The sequence below is a fragment of the Necator americanus genome, chromosome II (genome assembly GCF_031761385.1).
Source record: "Necator americanus strain Aroian chromosome II, whole genome shotgun sequence".
Classification (NCBI taxonomy): Eukaryota; Metazoa; Nematoda; class Chromadorea; order Rhabditida; family Ancylostomatidae; genus Necator; species Necator americanus.
In genome coordinates, this window is record NC_087372.1 from 38,262,872 (window position 1) to 38,283,543 (window position 20,672).

Sequence of the window (20,672 nt, forward strand, 5' to 3'; positions counted from 1 at the left end):
AAATTTACACTTAAATTTCTCGCTTTGAACTTTTCTTTGAAGAAAAATCCCTATAAACAGATTGTAATCTTCTGAATCCTAGAACTCCTAAAAAAAAGTGAGGAATTTGGAGGAAACCTTCGAGAACTTTCGAGAAAAATTTTAGGCGTAAAAGGACATGTGCTCCATTTCCGAAGGATACACATGTACGAAATGTAGGCATTAATTAACGGATGACTTTTGTCAGGTGGGAAAAAAAGAGAAAATGTGCTACACGGGCTTAAAAGGTTAAGTAAACGGAATGAATATTTCGATTTTCACTGAAAAATTAGGGAAAAAATAGGACGAGAACAAACGAATGTACAATGTACATACTCCATTGTATACTCTTTTGTGATTGTTCAGCTGACTCCTGCTGTACCGGGGTGTACTACTGTACATTTAAATTAATTTTTAAGATAAAAAAGGCAACGCAATATGCTTTATATAAATTATAATCAGTTATAATTCGAAATTTTTCTGCGTTTTTTTTTTCCTGAGATTTTTCTCAAACTGTGAATCTGTCGTCCCATTGATTCAAACAGAGCGTCAATATTGTTTACATACTTTGTGTTCTTCTATGAAATCCTGACTTTTTGCTTGATTTAATACGATAACAAGTAGTCGCTAAGTCAATATTCGAGAATATTCGAAATTTTACACTCGGAAATATAAATATTCTTCGACATATATGCTTAAAAAACCTGCTCCTGGGAAAAATATTGCTAATAGAAAATAGGAAATTCATATTTTTCATGGGAACTAGGATCTCGGAAAAACCGATTGACTCAGAAAGCTGTGTGTGTTTACATTGTGTTCCTGCTAAAATTTACCACTTAACATAAACTTTCCTTCAGTTCTTCTTCCGGAATTTTTGCCTAGAAACATTGAATGGATTTACAGGGGTTAGTTCGGCCCGACAAATTGGAATTTTCTCCTCTTTTCCGGAAGCGGCATCATGCAATTTGGAGTGCACATAAATTGTTTCTATCCCGAAAAGAATGGTATTTCTAAGTAGTAGTGCAGCTAAGTGGTTAATAATCCCAGAAAATTCTTTTTCGGATGAAATCAACAATTTTTCTTCTTTCTGCAAGCTGCAGAACATTTAACGGCGGCTAAATGTCATATGTCAGTTATAGGCGAGAAATCTGGGAAGCGCTGCAGGGACCTCCCTCCGCTTGCAATTTTTTTCCCCCGTTCTCCGCTGCTTTCAAGGATGCTATCAATATCTACGGATGCTTTTGAATTACTTCTATTTTCTCAGAAAAAAAAAGTATTCTTGCAAGACAAGGAGAGACAAAAAAGTGCTCATTACTATTGAAACATTCCTAATTTACAGCACCTGTATCCTACTTTTTTATCCAAATTCTTTCGGATAAATGCCTCAATTATGAGGATTGCAGGCAAACGTTTTCTAAAGACATATTCTCGAAGATTCGTGGGAAGCATGTTAAGGAAAATTTTCAGGTTTTAAATTCGAAAAATTTAAGTCAAGAAAATTATTCATTTATATATGCATAGTTAGTCTTCGGTCCCTTTTCCATTCTAAACAAGTCCACGAAATAATTGAATTCGAATTTTTGCACTTGAAACTGTAAACAGGTGTTACGTAGGGTGATTTTTGTTCACATGACTTGTTCGTGAGAGAGAGAGGGGACCTTCAATCTCACCTGACTTGATCAATCACACAGGAGGAAGCTTTTGATTAATGTCATGTTTCAAGGAAAAGAAGTAACAGCTTTTTTATGTGAGGTAATGTATTTATTTAATACGTTATTATATTTTAAAATAAAGAATAAATAGAATAAAGAATAAATAGAATTAATTAGAATAGAATAAATAAAAATATTTTGTTGTTTCCTATCAAATTTCTTTCATACTGATATTGCTTAAATATAGACTGGATAAAAATAAATATAATTATGAGTAAAATAATTATGATTGTATAAATTGAGTATAATGTAATTTCAAATTTAAATTTTCGTGACATCCAGTCTTATTTTCAATCCCTTAGCCAAATTGACAAATTTCTTCTCTTAAGGAAATATTGACTCTGTCCAAATCCATGAATAAAATAATTATGATGGTATGAATTAGATAAAATATAATTTTAAATTTAAATTTTCGTGACATTCAGCCTTATTTTCAATCGTTTAGTCGTTGACGAATTTCTTCTCTTAGGAAATTATTAACGTCTTTAAATCCATCTCAATCATACGCTGCTTATGACGCTGTTAGCCAGAATATGACGGCGACAAATCCTAAGCTAAGTATCGCCGTGACTATCTCTTATTAGAGAACGATTTCCCTCTGATTTTCCTCACTACCGCATCGTTTTGTGGACGCACGTGGACGGATTTCTGATGCCTCACCTAAAGCTCTGAAAAGCTCGTTAGACGCGTAGTGGTGGTGGTGGTGATGGAGTGAAAGAGGAAATAAGGAGTGTCCTCATTGCTCGCTGAAGTGTTCTGAACAGGGAACAGGAGGAAAAACAACACATACTTCACTAAGCATAAATTAGGTACTCAAACAGGATGAAATTAACTGGATTCACGATGATTTTTGGTTAAAGAACTGGTTCCGCACGGTTCCCGGATTCTATTGGGAATTTGTGTTTTTGCGTCACGGGATGGGCTGACTAGAAGGGGAAGGGGAGGGGGCGTGGGCTTACCGTGGGGAACTTTCAAAAATATTTCTGAGAAAATTCATATGACGGCCTACATTGATGGATTGACTCAACGAGAAAATTAAAAATTGGATTCCCCGAAGATTTTCTAACGAAAAAATCTCGTCTATTTTTAGTGCTCTGGTCGAAATCCTTTTTTCTCCCACTCACTAGTATATTTATTTATTTATTTATTTATTGAAAATACCTGCAGGTGTGCCATAAAACAAAAAAAAATCAAGATGGAACAGAGATCACTAGAATTTCGCCTGAATTTTGCACAACAAGACTAATATTATATTATTAAAAATATTAAAAGGTTATTTAGATGTGTAAAGCTATGAATTTTCGACGAGAAGCTGCAGGGAGATTTTAAAAAAATCATCTAATTTTCTTCTTCTCTTTTTTTTTCTCTGGAATATTGATGCCCTTTTCGTTAACTACATAATTAAATTTCACACACACGGGTTTTTTTTTTCGAGTAATTTGTTGAAAGAATGTGCATCGTCTTTTTTCCTGGTAAAAATAATACCAATCCTGTATCCAGTGGAATATATAGGAGGTAAGAACCTAAGCGCTAAGGAACCCATACAATCGAAGGAAAAAATCAAAAGTTGGTTTAACCAATTAAATTAAATTTTAATTAACTTGATTTGACTTTTTAATTTGACCTAACTTAACGTAATTAAAGTAACTTAAATCTAAAAACCTAAACTTAAAACTTAACTTAATTTAGCTTGACTTTTTAATCGCTTATTTTCAAACTTTGACACGAATCAGAACTCGTAGAAAAAATAGTTGGATAAAATAGTTCTATTAGAATTTCTACTTATTTTATTTTTTTAACTTTAATTTCATATAAAATGTAAAAAAATTTTATGCAAAATATAGACAGAACATGTTAAGGTTTTAGGACAGGAGAACTTATTTTGAGCTTTATTTTATTTAGTTTTTCTGTATTTTTTGGTAAAATTTTGGAATTTTATGGAAGAATTTGTAGCATCAGTTGAACATTGGTTCCCTCCCCCCGGTCGATGGTCACACTTCAGCTGAACTGGTTTTTTCGTCATGGAATGCTTTTAGGATTATTACCCTATTATTCACGGATTGGTAATTGGCCAACGTTTCTTCATGTGTGGGGGGATTCCATCGTTGGTAGGCAACGCTGCGATTTAATTAAAAACACAGACATTTCATTATGGTTGTACGCCAATCCGGGTTGATTTCTGGTGCAAAGGACATTTGTGCCCTCACCTCCCGAAAGCTTTCGGAAATACCCAGATTCTCAAGGAACCAGAAAAGATCTAAAAATAATCGTGACGTCATCGCTAATCAAACCTCAGCTCCTAAAATTCGCCTAAAGCAATGCTGTGCTGTCATCTAGCAATTTCTTTCGATATGTAAACAAATCCCCGAACCCGATCCATAACGTTGAAGCCCCATTTATAGAGACGAGGACGAGGACGAATTCCCTAAGGGTTTTTTTTTGCGATCATGATGATCCAGAAACGTGAATCAGGAGATGGAGATCGTGTGAATTATCTATGCGTGCATGTACATATGTCGTTCGTTCACACAAGTGGCCAGAGGCGATCTTTGACGCTTTTATCCGAGCTTTTATTTTGTAAACATCCAGTGGATGCAGTATCCACACGAATTTATGCCAAACGTCAGCTGCGTGTGTGTGTGTGTGTCGGTGATGGAGTTTGATACATACAGGATCAGCATGATTTACTATCGTATAAATTTCCATTGCATTTGTTTTTTTTTCTCCAATCTCCAATTTTCCGGAGGCGAAAACATTGTGGAGCGGAAGTCCTGTGTGGAGCTTACGCTTTTACGATCACTGATCACTAACGAGTACTCTGATCTGCAGGAAAATTTATTTTTTCACGTTATTCCTCTAAAACAAAGCTAATTTATAGATGTGGGAACGGAATTTTTCCCTTATTTGGATGACCAGAAACGAAAAAAGAAAAAGTTGGAAGGTAGTCAGGAAGGGAATTCGGGAACATGATTTTCTCTACGCATAACTGCTCATATAAGAATAATTTGTTTTTTTTAATTTTTTTTAATTGTTATATTACTTATATTATACTATTTATTTATTTAATTTTTTAAATAATATATCAAAAAAAGGAAAGCATCAGTAATGACCAACGAACAACAAAAAATATTTGAGAGGCAACTTGACCATTTTAAAAATCTAAATGGAGATATATAATTCGAAAAAAAAGTTCGAAAAAATTCAAAATTTTGTGTAGGCACCAGAAAATCGCAGAAAATTGGCAATACTATTTATTTTTATTCATTTGTTCATTTATTAATTCATTTATTTGTGCCATACACCAATAATGCACTGAAAAATGAAGCAAAATTTTCTCCGATCCATAACAGAAAAAAAGAAAAAAAAAACTCCACAGTGAATTTCAATTGAATTTATTTTTTTATATTTATTACCAATGTATTCCTAGTGCTTTAGGCGCTAGTCAAAATGATTAGTGACCCCGAAAATGTTTTAGGAGGAGGCGATTTTTTTCAGGAATCTAACTGTATCCTTGCGTATCGTCATCTCATTCCATGTGTAAAAAACATGATCAAAGGGGAGAAAAAAAGTAATGGCAAAGAGAGAAATTTAGAAATTTAAGTGAATAGCGAAGCTTTCTTAAAAAAAATGCTGCTTTCATTGTGGTTTGTATTGCTTTTTTTCGCCTTCGCAGTACTTTCTGGAGTATTTTTTCTTTATTATCCAGGGATTATCGCCTTGTCGTAATTCCTAAACGTTTCCATCTAAACTGACGTCAACAAGATTTTGTGGCAAAAATGAGTCCGGCGTTGCGTCAGCAAATCTTCTGAGGCTCATCCTCTTTCAGCCGCTGCTTTAAGAGCGGAACTGAGCCGCCGGAAAATATCCATACATACTGCTCCGACGATGATAAATTGCGCGATTCTCAAGTGGGATGGCAGTAGGCATCGGCGGCGACGGCGGCGCCGTCGTCGGCATCGGTATTTTCAACCACGATGGTGGTGTTTTTGTGAGGAAACGCGAATGAGTGATGAGTTGCTCGGTTGGCGGCGACGGCGGCGGCGACGGCAGTTGAGGCTTAACACTCTCGGGGTTTTTTTTTTTTGTTTCTTCTGCTCTGCAAGAAAGCAACTCGTCCTCACTGCGTTTCGCTCGTTAAGAGGATGAAAATTTTTATGCGCATTGAAAAGGCTTTGTGGATTAACAACGTTGGAATCGTAACGTCACTCAGTTGTTGTCATGTCTAGACAGTTAATCATTATACCTCCTGAGGAAAAAAAAATTAACAGAGGTGCCTGGTGGAGGTCAATCCAGATGAAATTTTAAGGTTAATCCAGATGTTTCTGGACTAATCTTAAAAATTCCCTAAAAAATCCAAGGTCGACACCTCTCATCTCACAAAGAGAATACAAGAAAAATTCAAGAATTCTCGCATCGATGAGATCACCGGTAGAAAAGCCTTTCCTATGAAAATTCCCGGATTTTCATAGAAAAGGCGCATTGCAATGCCCAGCAAAGGGCAATTTGCCTCTTTTTTCCAGGAAATGTGGTCTGTTGGTTTAATGGCAATAAATGTCATTTATTTGCAAATGCCCCATTACAATCCTAGAACCTTTTTTTCCTCTTTTCTCTGCATTTTATTCAAGGGATGTCAAAAACGAAATAAAAATCAAGGATCGAAGATGAGGAAAAGATGAAAATCAGCAAAAAAAATTATTGCCGGGAAAGACATTTAATAGGAAAAAAAGATTGGAGACTCATGGATATTTGGATCAACATTCATGGATCAACGTACATTGATTTATAAGTAATTCATTTAAAAAAAATGGGCACGTTGATTCGTAAGTAATTTATTTAAAAAAAATGGGAAGTTTCCGTTCGTGAAATTTCCCTTCGAAAACGATCCTTCTACTTTTCCTGCGCTTTCCTCTCCTCTTTAATTAACGTTGCGAATGGAAATATGGGATTTATTCCTCAAAAACCTTTATTCCTAAGTAATAATCACTTATTTGTATGTAATTTACTTACATTTAGTTATTTACTAGTCGCAAATTCGGCACAAATTTAATTTCGCTGTAATTTTTTTCTCGGATTGCTGCGTGGATAATAGTATTACTTCGCACAAAGAACGTACAAGTTTTTTTTAAAGGAAAACAATCTAAATTTCTGTCTCTCTGCCCTCAATTCTGCCCTAAAATGGTTTCCGTCCTTAAGCTATTAAGATATCGTGGATTCGCAAATAAGAGAAATTGAGAGAAGACGGAAAACGCCTTAATTTTCATTTACGATCAAATTTTCAATTAGTGAAGAGAAAATAAGGAAAATAAATAAGTAAGTAATAAATAATAATAAAAATAATAAAATAAGGAAAGCGGGTGTTTTTGGAGGAATTGGTCCTAGTCAGCTGACATGAATTTTGCCTCATAACGCACTTTATTCGAGGGTTAGGAAACCATGTTTCCCTTTTGGAAGCGTACGCTTATGATGTTCTTACTATGTCATCAAGAAGTGCCCGAAATTTCCGCAAAGGACCCAACAGCGCCAAACGTTGCGGTGTTTCCTCACGTAGCATGTACATATCTATGTAAAGCGCATGCAATAAGATAATTTTTGATGGCTCAGGAAAAAGTCATCGCTTTTTTGGGATTGGATTTTTTTCGGAAACATCAAAACACTTGTACAGAAATATTTTTGATCTACGGCTCCCAACAGGAACTCAGGAAATAGCTAATTTTTTGGTTTTCGCTTGGGTAGAAATTTTGAAGACTGGAAATTAAATGACGAACGAGGCTCACTTCTAGGAGTTACGCGTTTTTTGAACAGAATTAATCTGTTCGATAAAATCACAGCAGACCAGAGGAAAAAAAAAGAGGAAGAATAAAAAGAAAAATTAATTTCCTTTGTTTTTTTAAACAAAAAAATCCAATATTTCACATTTTCTCGGTGTTGAGTGGCGGTTTTTGTTTTATTCACTACTATTTCGGGAGGGAAACAACGAAAAATATAATCTTGTCGCTAACACTACTCCGTATATATTTTTAATGTCATTTGATTATTATTTATTTTATTTCATTATTTTAATTTTTTTCACATATTTTGTTTTTTTTTAATTTAATTTTATTTTTTTAATGCACTCGTGTGGTCAATACTGCACTCTATATAGCTTCTTATTTTGCCAATCTTTTCTGAACATAGCTAGGTTTTTTTATATTAGAGTGTAATTTGTTTATTATTTATTTTATTGTATATTACAGTTATAGTTCATTATATTTATTATATCATAGAATATTTATTTTACATTAGAAGCTAAGCTTTTTTGTAGCTATTGAAATTTTAAGTGGGGTTTGGATTTGGGAGTGGGAATTTTAAGTGAAAACCGAGCGATTTCTAGTCGAGATATTTATTATTATTATTATTTGCTTTTTATTTTTTCTTTATCTATTTCGCTTACAATTCCCTTTGTATTAATTCGAGCTCACTTCTGTTTATGTTTCTGGAATGGAGGGAATTGTCAGGAGAGTTGAGCTCGTCAGCCGGCGTTACGTTTTTTCTTTTCTGTTCCAGAACATATTCGTGCTAAATGTCATAGTACTTTACGCTTACGTCAGTTAAGAGTAATGAGATTACGAGTACGAGAAAAACTTGTACTATACAACTTTTTTTTTCGGAATTGTTATTCTCTTATCTAATTGATTCTCGACGACAAATGTCAGCTTAGCTGCGCTGCTCATCGGGGGGATTTCTATGAAATTAAAGACCTCTCGTGGCTATAAACCAAAAGTACAGATGTGGATGTTGAAGAAAAAAATTATTGAAAATTAGCTAATTTTTGTTGAATATTAAATTGAATTAATAATTTTTATTTAGCTTCAAGCATAGTATGAAAAAGTGATACGAGTTTAAAATTTGAAAACCGAGAAAGGATGAGGGAGGGTGTAGCGTCTATCACATCTCCAGGAAAGAAACGAAAGGCGAATTCCCGTTTTCCATGAAAGTTACACTTGAGTTAATATTTTCCGATTATTAGTTATTATTTTAGTGTTTATAGAAATTTTAAGGTGCTAGTAGATCCGTTAAAGTCGTAAGTATTACTATTAGATTTTTTAGATTTTTTTTTTATTATTTTTTTATTGGTTATTATTTTAGTATTTATAAGAAATTTCATTTTAGCTTAGAAACCTTAAGAAAACCTTCAAAACCTTGACTAGAAATCTTAAATAGAAGGTTTAAAAACCAGAACAATCCGTGGTCCGAGTAGACCTGTTTACGGCTTTTCTAAAAGCTTCAATATTAATAATTGTCATACTGCAAGAAGTGAATGGGTAGGAAAAAGCTGCGGTAGTTTTTTTTTTTTGAAATTTCAGGATTTTTCTAAGGAATAATTTCAGGAAAAATCACTCCAAAATAATATCAGTTTGATCAGGCATCCTTTTTCATCTGGGAAATTTTCTTTCTACCCCATTCATTTCAGACCTTTACGGCCTCTAAGATTTTTTACATGTATATCGTGCGTCTGTGACCCTCATAACTCTCTTAAAAACATGGCGGTGACTCTTTGATTCTTTTCACGATTAGATATTCATGGATTTGAAGAATTAGTTTCGAGTCGGTTCACCAAAAACTTAGCATAGAGGATTTATGGTGAAGATTTTAAGACTTTAAACTGCTTTCAATGGCTGAGACGGTGGTTTCAAGTAGAAATAAGCGGATAATTGCTTCAACATCCGTAAAATTTCCCGCTTTGTCCTTGGCCTTTCCGTCTGGTGAATGCGTTTTCCCGTAGAACACAAATTCCTTGCTTTTCTTCTTTCGAGGGAACATTTCAACGTGCACACCAAACTGATTCGTTTCATTGCAAATTAATAGCAAGTTTTTTTTTCCTGATGGCGAGACGGTGTAGAATTTAAAGAGAAGTTCATAATAAATTGGTTTTAGGTACATTAGAGGAATCTTAGCCAAGAATTGAAATATCCTTAATGTTTAAGCGATTTTCTAGTTACTTTTTAGCTAAAATAAGATAAAACGGGGAGCATATGTTAACTCCTCAGGCATTTTTAAATGGATTTTAAGATTTTGAACGGGTTTCGAAGGGCTAAGATGGTACATTACTTCTATCTCCTTCATTACTAAATGATTTTGCGCACAACCGTGAAGTTGATGGAAAATTCTCTGGACATTTTCGAGTCTATTATGCTTCCTCGGTTATTCTACTAAAAATTTATAGTGTTTAGTAATTGATATCAAGGTTTTATGCCTAGTACAGTAAGTAAGTTTAAAAAATTTTAAGTTAAAAATTAAAATTTATGAAATTTACTGGATGCTTTTATAGCTAGATTTAAAGTTCTAAACGAAACGTTCAAAACGCCTCAGTAAACTGCAGTTTGGAAATATCGCGAAAGAATATTAACCATATTTTATATTCTTTTTTATATTATTTTATGTATTTTATATCATTTTACAGAATTTTTGATGTTTTTATCTATTTACAATTACCAAAAATATGCAAACCTTTCCATAGTTTTTTTCGCCGAGAATTTTCCGTCCATAGTTCAACCATATTTTCTACTCTCATATTACTTTCTACTATGAAAAAAAGAGCTGCTCAATTTCTATTTATTTGTTTACTTGCGTCATGGGGTAGTGTTGCTTTGCAAATTTCAGGCTTTTATCTCCTCCCTTTTTTTCATTGGAAAAAATAGCTTTAATATAATTTTCACCTCTCTCTTTGATTTTAAGGGAAAAATTCCAACGTTTCCATTGGAAAATAATAAATACAAAATAGTAAACACAAATACTTACAGCGCAATAAATAAATAAATAAATACGATTTTCTATTCGGACTGAAAATTCTCTAAAAATCGTTCATAACGCAAAACAAATCTAATTCAGAATCACTTCCCAGAATTTGTTTTTTTTTCGGATCCTCGATTTCACATCAGCTATAGCAATAATTTTCCGAAATCGTTTCCATTCGTCGAAATTATGACAGCAATTTCAAGCTTTTAAAGCTGGCTCACTCCGTCCAAACTTCATCCACTCAATGTCGGATTCATTCCACGATATTCTCCCATGAGAGCTATTTGTGCCGCTGAAACGATCACTTCATGGGCTTAACACATGCGGAAGTGAAGCTGTGGGCTAAGTGGGTATAGGGTCGCGAAAAATTTTGACATTGAACAAATAGAAATTCGGGGATTTTTTCGAGTTGGAAAAGAAATAAAAATAAAAATCAAAAAAAAAAAACAGTTGCCAACAAACTGGAACATCAACCACTTCTTCTATTACCAGAGTGAATAGATTTTGATTTTTACCTTGACAACGTGACCAGAATCTGCAGCATCTGTGATAAATTTTAGTTTAAAAAATTGGGAAAAAATTAATTTGATTGGAAAGATGTCTTCTTTTATAACAAGCACTTCCTTATGCTAAAGTAGATGCAACCTAATTCAATGCATTTGATACTTTAACTCATTCAGGATTCATCACTAGAAGAAATTCGAATTTTCCGAAAAATTTCCTCTGTTTTTAATACTATTATTCCACATAAAATTTTATACGCTTAATTTAACGTCTATAACGTTATTAAATGATGCCAGCGGAGAAAAAAGAAGCGGTAAACTCTCGGAGGAAAAAAATAGAGAAAGATATTAAATCGATAAATGGACTCAGCGACGGAAATCAATCAATACCGTAGTGGATTCATAGCTGCAAGAAATCGAATTTTACCAAAAATTTCCCTCCGTTTTTAATACTATCACTTATTATAAAATTTGTACCTATAAATTGATATCCATAGCGTTAATAAATAATACATGCGAGAAAAAATAAGCGGTACACTTTTAGGAGAAAAAAGAAAGCTATGAAATTGATAAATGGGCCATGTGACGGAAATCAATCAATAATTTGGTCGGATGCCTTTTTTATTGCAAAGGACGTTTAGTTTCACCACCGTTTAGCTTCCACTCCAGAGTTTCGAAGTCTACAACGCGTCAAAAACCAATCCGTGGATCTCATCCACAGATGCTTGCTTTTGTTTTGACATTCACAGTTGATTATGATGAAGTCGAGATACTTAATTGTGTCAAAAACAATTAAAATTGCAGGGAAAATATCGCTATAGTTTTGAAAAAAGCGAGTAAAGTAACCAGTAAAAATATGTGCATTTGTATTTGTTGGATGGAGTGAAAATTGGACTTTTTTTGAGAAATCCACGTACTACTTTGGTTATTTTTAATATTAAAATTTACAACATTAACGTACATATCTTCATCAGATTTAAGTAAATTATTGATTAGTACCCTGAGGGCATAAGCATATCATGAATTTATGCTCTACTTTTTGTGCCAAGAAAAGAAGGAAAGGGAAAATTTTCTAGGAGTGTTTAAACATTTGAATAAATTGAAATAATCAGGGGAAGGGAAAGGGAAGGAAAGTGGGGTTTCCCATTTTATTGGTTTTTGTTGAATACAATTTAATAAGTATTTGTTTGATAGTCTTTAATAAGTAATGAGAAAATAAATGATAGTAAAAAAATAAAAATAGTAGTATGAAAACTATTTTAGTTTGACTTCACGAAAAAAGAGCCAAAGTAGGTTCATTTTTTGTGGAAACTGTGCCTGAATCCGATGGTATCCTGATAGATTCGGCTCAAATTTTTACTTGTGACTGATATTATGAAGTAAAGTAAGCACTAGCACTGGTAGAGTCAATTAAAATCAGGAATTCTCATTGAAGGACACTCAAAACCACCTTTACGGACTGTTCTTAGCTCGTAGAGTTAGGATTTTACCAGAAATCCTGGTGCGTTTATATTCTCAGTCGTGTCGATGCGACAGAAATGAGCGTCAAATCCTGAAAATATGAAAAGGATTGATGGAACTAATGTTGGAGGACGACAAGTAAATAAAAGTAAAAATAAAATAGGATTAAACATATAAATAAATAAACATAAACAATAAATTGCAGTGACACGTTTTATACTATCACTATTCACAGTAAAGCGGAACCCGCCAACTAACCGGGGAGAAATGAATATGGAGTGATTCTCCACTTCTCCCGTTTTTGTATCCGTGATCAGATAGTACAGTACTCTCAGTAGGATCCCGATTTCTGTGATTAAAGGCATCACCCCACGAATCTCAGGTGCTACGGATTTCAGGTGGAGTATTCGTATACGGGATCGTAGATTATGGAGAGGGGTGTGATTCGGTGGTCCATTTCTTCCCAGTTGCCGTAGAAAACGGCCCGGAAGATGCGGCGCGTGCACAAAGCTGGCGCGCTCCAATCGAACTCATTGCAGAAAATAGTGCACCGGAACGCCCGAAACCGTATCTTCCGGGCCGTTTTTTTACGGCAGTTAGGAAGAAATGAACGGAATCATCCTTCTCTCAATAATCTACAATCCCGTAAACGAATACTTCACCGGAAATCCGTACCAGCACAGATTCGTGGAGTGATGCCTTTAACAGCTTCCCGCCCACGCACGTCCGTCTCGACTCCCGTTTTTGCTGGCACACACACACACAAATTTTAGTTTTACGTAACGTACGATGTGCCTGTGCCCAGAGGAAATCATCCTGCAAATCGTTCGCTTTGCGACGTCGCGCGTGTAAAGATGTGAGTGAATTGAAATTTGTGCACGGAAAAATGCGACAGCATTACGCGAGGAAATCAAATCAGACGTTGACGGGGCGCACGCTACGATTGTGACCACGTCAGAAAACAGCTTGTTCATGTTATTCGGATGAATAGGGATATAATGACGTCATTCCCGTATACAGGGCTTCTCGGTGAGATTATCCCTCAGCCACCCCGGGGGTGACGATTCCCTGCTCTCGTAGAACTTCACGGGATCATGTTTGATGCCGGGATGACCCACTGAATTCTGGAAGCTAAGATTTAAGAAAAACCACCAAACAAGAAATATTTAAAATTTTGGAAGAAAAAAGGTTATTTTTTGCAACTTTCAAAAAATTTGAATAGAATGATAAGAAGGTAGAGAGGAGATTTTAAATATTTCTTGTTTTGTGGTTTCGGGTGGTTTCCAAATATAGAGCTTCAAAACCCGCTTATAAATTCAGAAAAGAAATAAATCAGCGCATATCAGGCGGATCATTTTATCTAACGAGACGCCTCTTTACCCCATGCACGAGGAATGAAATGGAAGCGATTAGTGTGGATCAATGATCCGTATAGGTGTAAGGTAATGCGTAACCGGTTAAATTCCCTTAAATTCAGTTAAATTTGACCACTACACATGCCATCGCTTCGAAATTCCTACTCGTATGGGCGTTCAGGCTGATCATTTTGTCTGACGAGACGTCTCTTTACTGCCATACACGAAATATGAATTGAAAGCAGCTAGGATGGATCCATGATCCGTACGGGCGTGAAGAAATGTTTAACCGGTTAAATTTCTTTGAATTTAATTAATTGTGACTACTTCACGTGTCATCGCTCCAAAATTCCTACTTGTGCAGGTGTTAGAAGTTGCTTCGTCGGTCAAATTGATCGAACCAGTGTTTCTCATCGATCGATCTATTTTCTAGAATTCTAAGAATTTTCGAGAATTCTGTTTCGCGTTTCGCGAAGCGATTTTTTTCTTTGCGACATACAAACATCTCAAACCCTACTTAACAATGGAACGAAAAATCGGAAATTAGCGCAGACGATGTCCTTAGTCATCCATGGTGTTTTTTTTTTGCTTCTGGAACATTACGTCAGATCGTTAAGCATTCTTCATGCGTGATGTGCACGCATTTTTCGTTGCAAATCGCGTGTCAAGGACAAGATGAGTGTTGAGAACGCGATTCTTAGCCACTTAGAATCGCTGATGTTCAAAGATGCGTGAAAATCGTCGTGAAATTGTCGGAAAATGCAACCTGTAATTTCTGGTACGGATTCCTCCGTTCGAGGTTAAATTGGTCACCCAATCCTGGTATCCGGTTATCTACCGTAGCGTTCTGGGTCTGGAAAAGGATCTCGCGTGAAAATTTCTCACCCTCTGTAGCAGGAGAATGACCTGGCAACCCACCACTCCTCATGCTTTAAAGGGCCACCTTGTTGTGTAAAATTCAGGCGAAATTCTAGTGAACTCTGTTCCATTTTGTTCTTTTTTTCTGTTTTATGGCACACCTGTAGGTGTTTGAATAAATAAATAAATAATTGAAACGAGAAAAAATGTTTGCCTACAAAATCATCTTTTCTTTTGGTAGAAAATCTCACACATTCTCGTTTTTGTGGCTAGATTTTATATTGTATGGGAATTTTCTGGATTATATGTACATATTTGAAAGATTTATGTCGAAAAGTTCTAGAAATTTTTTTAGGTGAAGAATGTCACACGTTCATTTTCTTCCTTTGATGGAGGATTTCTAGAAACAGTGACCTTAAAATCAACAAAATTACCGTAATCTGCACAGTTTTTTTTCTCAGAAACTCATCTAAATCTCTAAGATAAAATTACTTTTTTTTAAATTTTGAAGTGCTCTTATTGATTGAATGAGGATCACTTAAAAGCTTTCTATGAATTTTTATAATTTTATTTCTTTCTCGGTTTTTTTTTTCAAATTTCAAAGAGCTTCTATTGGATTAGGATCACTTAAGAAACTTTCTATGAATTTTTATAACTTTTGCTTTTTTCCGCATGTTTTTCACCCATCAAAAAATAAAAACAAGGAACTACTCGGACCTGCATTTTTAGCTCACGACAAGACGGCGTAATCAAATATTCAAATTTATAGAACATCTTCCACGTCTCTTCTCGCAAGTACTAACTTCCTTATTTTCAAGCCAAGTCAAATATTCACATGAATAATTCATTTTCTATTAAATTACATTGTTAAGAGGTCTTTGGAAAAAAATCTACTTTTAATTGGCCTTAGAATTGCTTGTAGTTGAAGCGAACGTACCTCGCATTGCCCCATTTCTGCGTTTCGAATTATTTTAGAGACCATAAAATTGGGATTCGGCTATTTTTTTTTTCGGGATAATAACATTTTTTAACTGTCGACAGTTAAGAAAGAAAAAATTACATGGTCCTAAAAGACCTCGTGCAATTCTTGAAATTTGACCATTGAACTCATTTATTTTTCCCATCGAATTTTTGAAATTTGATCGTTAAATTCAGTTATTCTGCAGCGTAATTCTCGTGTTTTCTGCAACAAAGCAACATTGACCCTTTGAGAGGAAAAAAAGCGTGTACTTCTCGGTACCAGTCGGCAAGTGATTTTTCCAGCAATTTTCTATCATTTGCTGCGAACAGGCCCCGGAAAAAAACATTGAAGATTTGTGAAGAAAAAAATTATTGTGTAAGAAGCTGTACCATTCCGTAGATGTTTACATGTGAACTATAATTTTTTTCTGGAAAATATTCCCGCTTTCCACTGATTTTGTAGATGTAATGTGAAAAAACTCGGGATTTTTTAAAATCTTATCCAAGGATAGCTTGGATTTTCTGGGTATCATGGCGGTATTGCGTAGAAATTTTCCACAATTATGATGGATGTCGTGGAACTATGTAGCACTACCGGCATACTGTAACCATATTCGTAGGATTGCTAGCTGAAAGCAAATAACAGTAAACATCAAGCATAAGAAAAGATTGTGTCGGTCGGTCTCGTTGGGAAGTGAAAATACCCTTCAAGAATAAAAATATGGACTCGATCCATAGAAAACAGCAGACGTCAGACCGAACCCATTCAAAAGTGGCAAGCTTCCTTCAATTATACGTCAAATATTTATTGACAAATGATGTAAAGGAAACAAAACAAAACAAAAACATGTTTGGCAGCTGAACTGACAGTTGAAAGCCGTTTTTGCGATGCAAAACATACACATTTTGATGATTGACAAGAGAGAAATTATTTTCTCGTGGATTCATGACGCTACAAGTTTGAAGATCCTTGAATTTTCCTCATTTCTTTGCATGTGGTTATCCACCAACAAAATAGAATATCTCAAAAAATAGAGGAGATTTAATTTTATTTACTTTTCATTTGATCAGAATTGGATAAACACGCACATTTAATTGTTAGCATAAAGCACAATTCCCTCCTCTTTTTCAACGGATGTACTGCTATCCTGGCTCAAAATCAGAGCCCCAGGATTTTAACGAGATTTAAAATGAGTGGTATAAGCGACAACATAGTAAATTCCACTTCCGGAAGCGGAAGAGTAAAACCCCTTGAAAAGCGGATTTTTGCTTTTCGTAAACAACAACAACATATTTTGAATGTCTCCGACTCAATGTCGACAATTGCTACTCTATTTTTTTTCGCCAGTTACGAATAAAAAGTTAATAAATCAAAATCAATGAATCAACTTAAAATCAATCAGAAATAAGTAAATAAATCAACATTAAAATGTTGGTTGTTGTAAATAAATACATAAAATGGAACTCTGAGAGCTATGGTGTAAACATATGAATAAATATGAATGAATAATATAAAATAATAAATATAAAAAAAAATGAATAAATATAACAAATAATATAAATAAATAATTAATAAATATATAATATAATAATAAAATGAATGTAAACCTCCTTATGAATAGGGGATTATCCTTGAAAATCCCCTATATATCCTCTTATTATTCTATTCGAATTCCTTGAAAGTTGCAAGAAAAAACCTTTTTTCTTTCAAAATTTTAAATATTTCTACCATGTATGGTTCTGAAAAAAAAGAACCGATGACTAATTCTTGGAACCGGGCATTCTTGAATGCAGGTTTTCTTGACGTGTAAAAAAAACGTAACCAAATACTTGTTGTGGTTACCGACGCTTGGGTGGGGGGAAGGAGGAGGAAAAAAGAATTCCCCGTTTCTAACAGCACACATATGAGTCATTTCTGTTGTGACGCGTTGCTAAAGTGGCTGGAAAACTCCGGAAGCGACGGGAAATTTGAGTTAGGAAATCCTGTTCCTCTTAGCGAACTGCTTTTGAGTTCAGTACCACTTAAAAGGCACTAACTAAATTGAGGTGAGCATGCGCAAGTGTTTTTTTTTACAATAGAAGTTATTTTTGTTTTTATTTTGTTACATCTGCATTTGTATCCTTGTTTGCATCTTAATATACTTATATTTATAGTTTTTTCTTTATTTTACATTCTGGTAGTTTTTGCTGTTCCCAGTCATTGCAGGATGACCTCTGGAATGTATTTGTGTTTACATATTTTATATATTTTATATTTTACATATATTTTTTGTTTATTAAATTAATATGCTTGTTATTAGGGCACACTATGATTACCATTTTTCTATCTTTTCAATTAAACTATTTTTTTCTTTCATTCTTCGTTAAAAACACATAAATATTAGAAGAGGGGCATTGAAAATCCATCTGAACTCATCGGAAGAGGATTCGAGAAATGGAGGAGAACACATTTTGTATGAGGGAAAATGTTCTCTTCAACGTAATTCTGAAAAATAAATAAATAAATAATGAAATAATGAAATGAAAGGACTACAGCATCATTTATGAGGTGATCCAATATATCCACACTTTCAAGAACTTGGTGGAACCGCGATGCATCACATATTTGCAGTGAAAAAAACTTTCAAAATAAATATTAATGATTCTGTGTGAATAAATAACTCTAGTAAAATTTAAAATGAGTAATAAATAAAATTTTAACGTCTCAAGAAGTGATTCCAAAAAATCCGGCAGTACTTTTATTTTATATCTCTATTTTATATTGAGAATAATGCTTTCTCTGGCTGCTGTAGTTGTTTTTTTTCTTGAAATTCACCAATCAACCTGATATCCTGGAATAAATGAAAGTAAACACCGTAAAGTGATAAATCCGATCAGATCAGGTGTAAACTCCCGGCTGCTATTCCTGAAAAAAAAAAAGATTTTCTGGAAATAATAAGAGTTTCCTCCAGAATGACTGATAATCGACAATCCCTTTCTGTTAGATGGGGATCATCATATGGTGTATATGATTAAAATAAATTTTTATAATTTGAATTTAATTTGAATAATAATTGATAATTTTAGGATCTATCAACCTTATTGCTTTTGCGCGAATTTTAACATCGAAATAATATTTCTTTCCCCGTTCTCATCCGGAAAAAAGTTTCACTGCTGCTGAAATCTTGCAGAACCGTTAGTGCATGAAGTAATCGTGTGGGAATTTTGCACACGATTACACGATTTGCACTTTTTTCCCCGCATTGGAATTCTGGAATTCTTGCAGCAAGCGCTTTTAAGAAAGCAAATATAGAAGCAGATATTTCGATTTCAGCTGGATGCATGGTTAGTCATGCGAGTAGAGCGCGTTTTTTTTTTGGACGTCGTCTCTCATTTATGCTATTCAGTATCCGAGGATTTTCCTCGCTGACATTCCGTAAAAATAAGATTATCGTAACCGGAAATGAGATAGTAGTCGGGGGAGAGTGACGTGAGTTGAATGAAGTGGCGCCCCGAATCGAAACTAATAAACCAATATCACATTCGTGTGATTCAGAGACCACAGCAGTTCTTAATCAACGGAGTTATTAGTGTGGATTGTGATGTTGTGTCCAGGGAATCGAAACGAAAAACGGATTATGATAAGTGTATTTCCGTGGTGAATCGTGGGATTTCAGATGACGCAGAACTCTTGGATCGCGTTGAAACTGAAACTGTAGCTTCTAAAAAAATTGCCTTCGAGTAAAGTAATAAGTAATTTTCTTAAGTAATTTTCGTAAGTAATTTTCGTTAGCAACTAAGTAATTTTTTGGCGTCAGCCCGATAATAAAGCCAATTTTACCTAAACCTCGTTGGGATAACAAGAAAACGTAATTTTCTGATTTTTAAACTTGAAAATATCCCCCTGCAGAAAAAAAGTCTCCATTTCTGGATGAGAATAGAAAGATCAATTTGGCTTTCCGCAAAACGCACATGTGATCGTCTTTGCAGACGCAGAATTCCAAAGCTTGAGGAAATTTTGCTAATTTTGATGGGGGAGGGGGCGGTTGAGTTATTCCATAAATGTAAATAATTCATATTTAAATTATTTTTTTAATTTTTCTATAGATAACTAACTTCTATTAAAATAGCAAAGTGACCTCTCTACTAAAATAATAGACCACCTGAATGCTAACATCGATACTTGTTTTCCTGTGAAAATTTACTGGAACGGCCCAATAATAAAAAAAAAATTAAAAAAGAACTATTTTAAAAGGCCCGAAATTTAGAAAGAAAATTTACGATTAATTCATAGTTGCGGTTGAATCTGCTAGAACTAAGTCAGAATAATTTTTGGTAAGATTAAAAGTACGATAGGTAAATGAAAATATTGAAAAGTGCGTCTAGTTATCTACTAAGAAAAACTAAACCGAACGTCTTTCGTTTCTTCTCCTCCCATTAAAACACACTTCTTTGATGAGGGATATAAATTTTTAACTGAATTGCTTTTGAATATCCTAGCGATGACTTTTACTACTGCTTCCTCCTTGGATATGTTACCTGGTCAACGTTGGCGATTTCCCAATGGGATATCCCAAAGCTGCCGCGTTATTAAGGGGTTGTTGATGAATGTGTGAAGCTGGTGGCGAATTTTTCCCTTCAGTCATTAGCTTCTCTCCTCATCTTGTCGATTTTTCTCAAAATAAAATAAAAATAAAACAAAAAAACAAGAACCTAAGTAGAAATTATTGGAATATTCTTCCGCAGATGACCTAGTAACCGATCCTGTCACATTTAGCTTACGTGAAATTTCCTGGCTAATATTTTCGTCTCTTCCCCGAAAAAAAACAGCCCAAAAACGTTATCGGCAAATTTTGTGCTGCACAAAATTTCTAGCAAATTCTTCCATATCATGAGGTTTATGAGATTGCTGGGAGATTTCCTGGCTCCTCCTCCTTCTTGTGGCAATGGAATCACGGGAAAAAAAGGCCGCCGCCGAGGCCGCGATGGGTGGGCGGACCATTCCCTCACTTGCAGTATGCGCTCACCTCGTAAGCTCCTCAAACAGCTTT

The 20,672-nt window shown here is 34.6% G+C and overlaps 1 protein-coding gene across 1 annotated transcript in view; it reads left to right on the forward strand.

The window, feature by feature from the left end:
* Positions 1–20,672, forward strand: part of RB195_020737 (uncharacterized protein) — a gene marked incomplete at both ends in the record, with an annotated part of 44,936 nt that overhangs the window by 11,992 nt on the left and 12,272 nt on the right. The window lies entirely within an intron of this gene.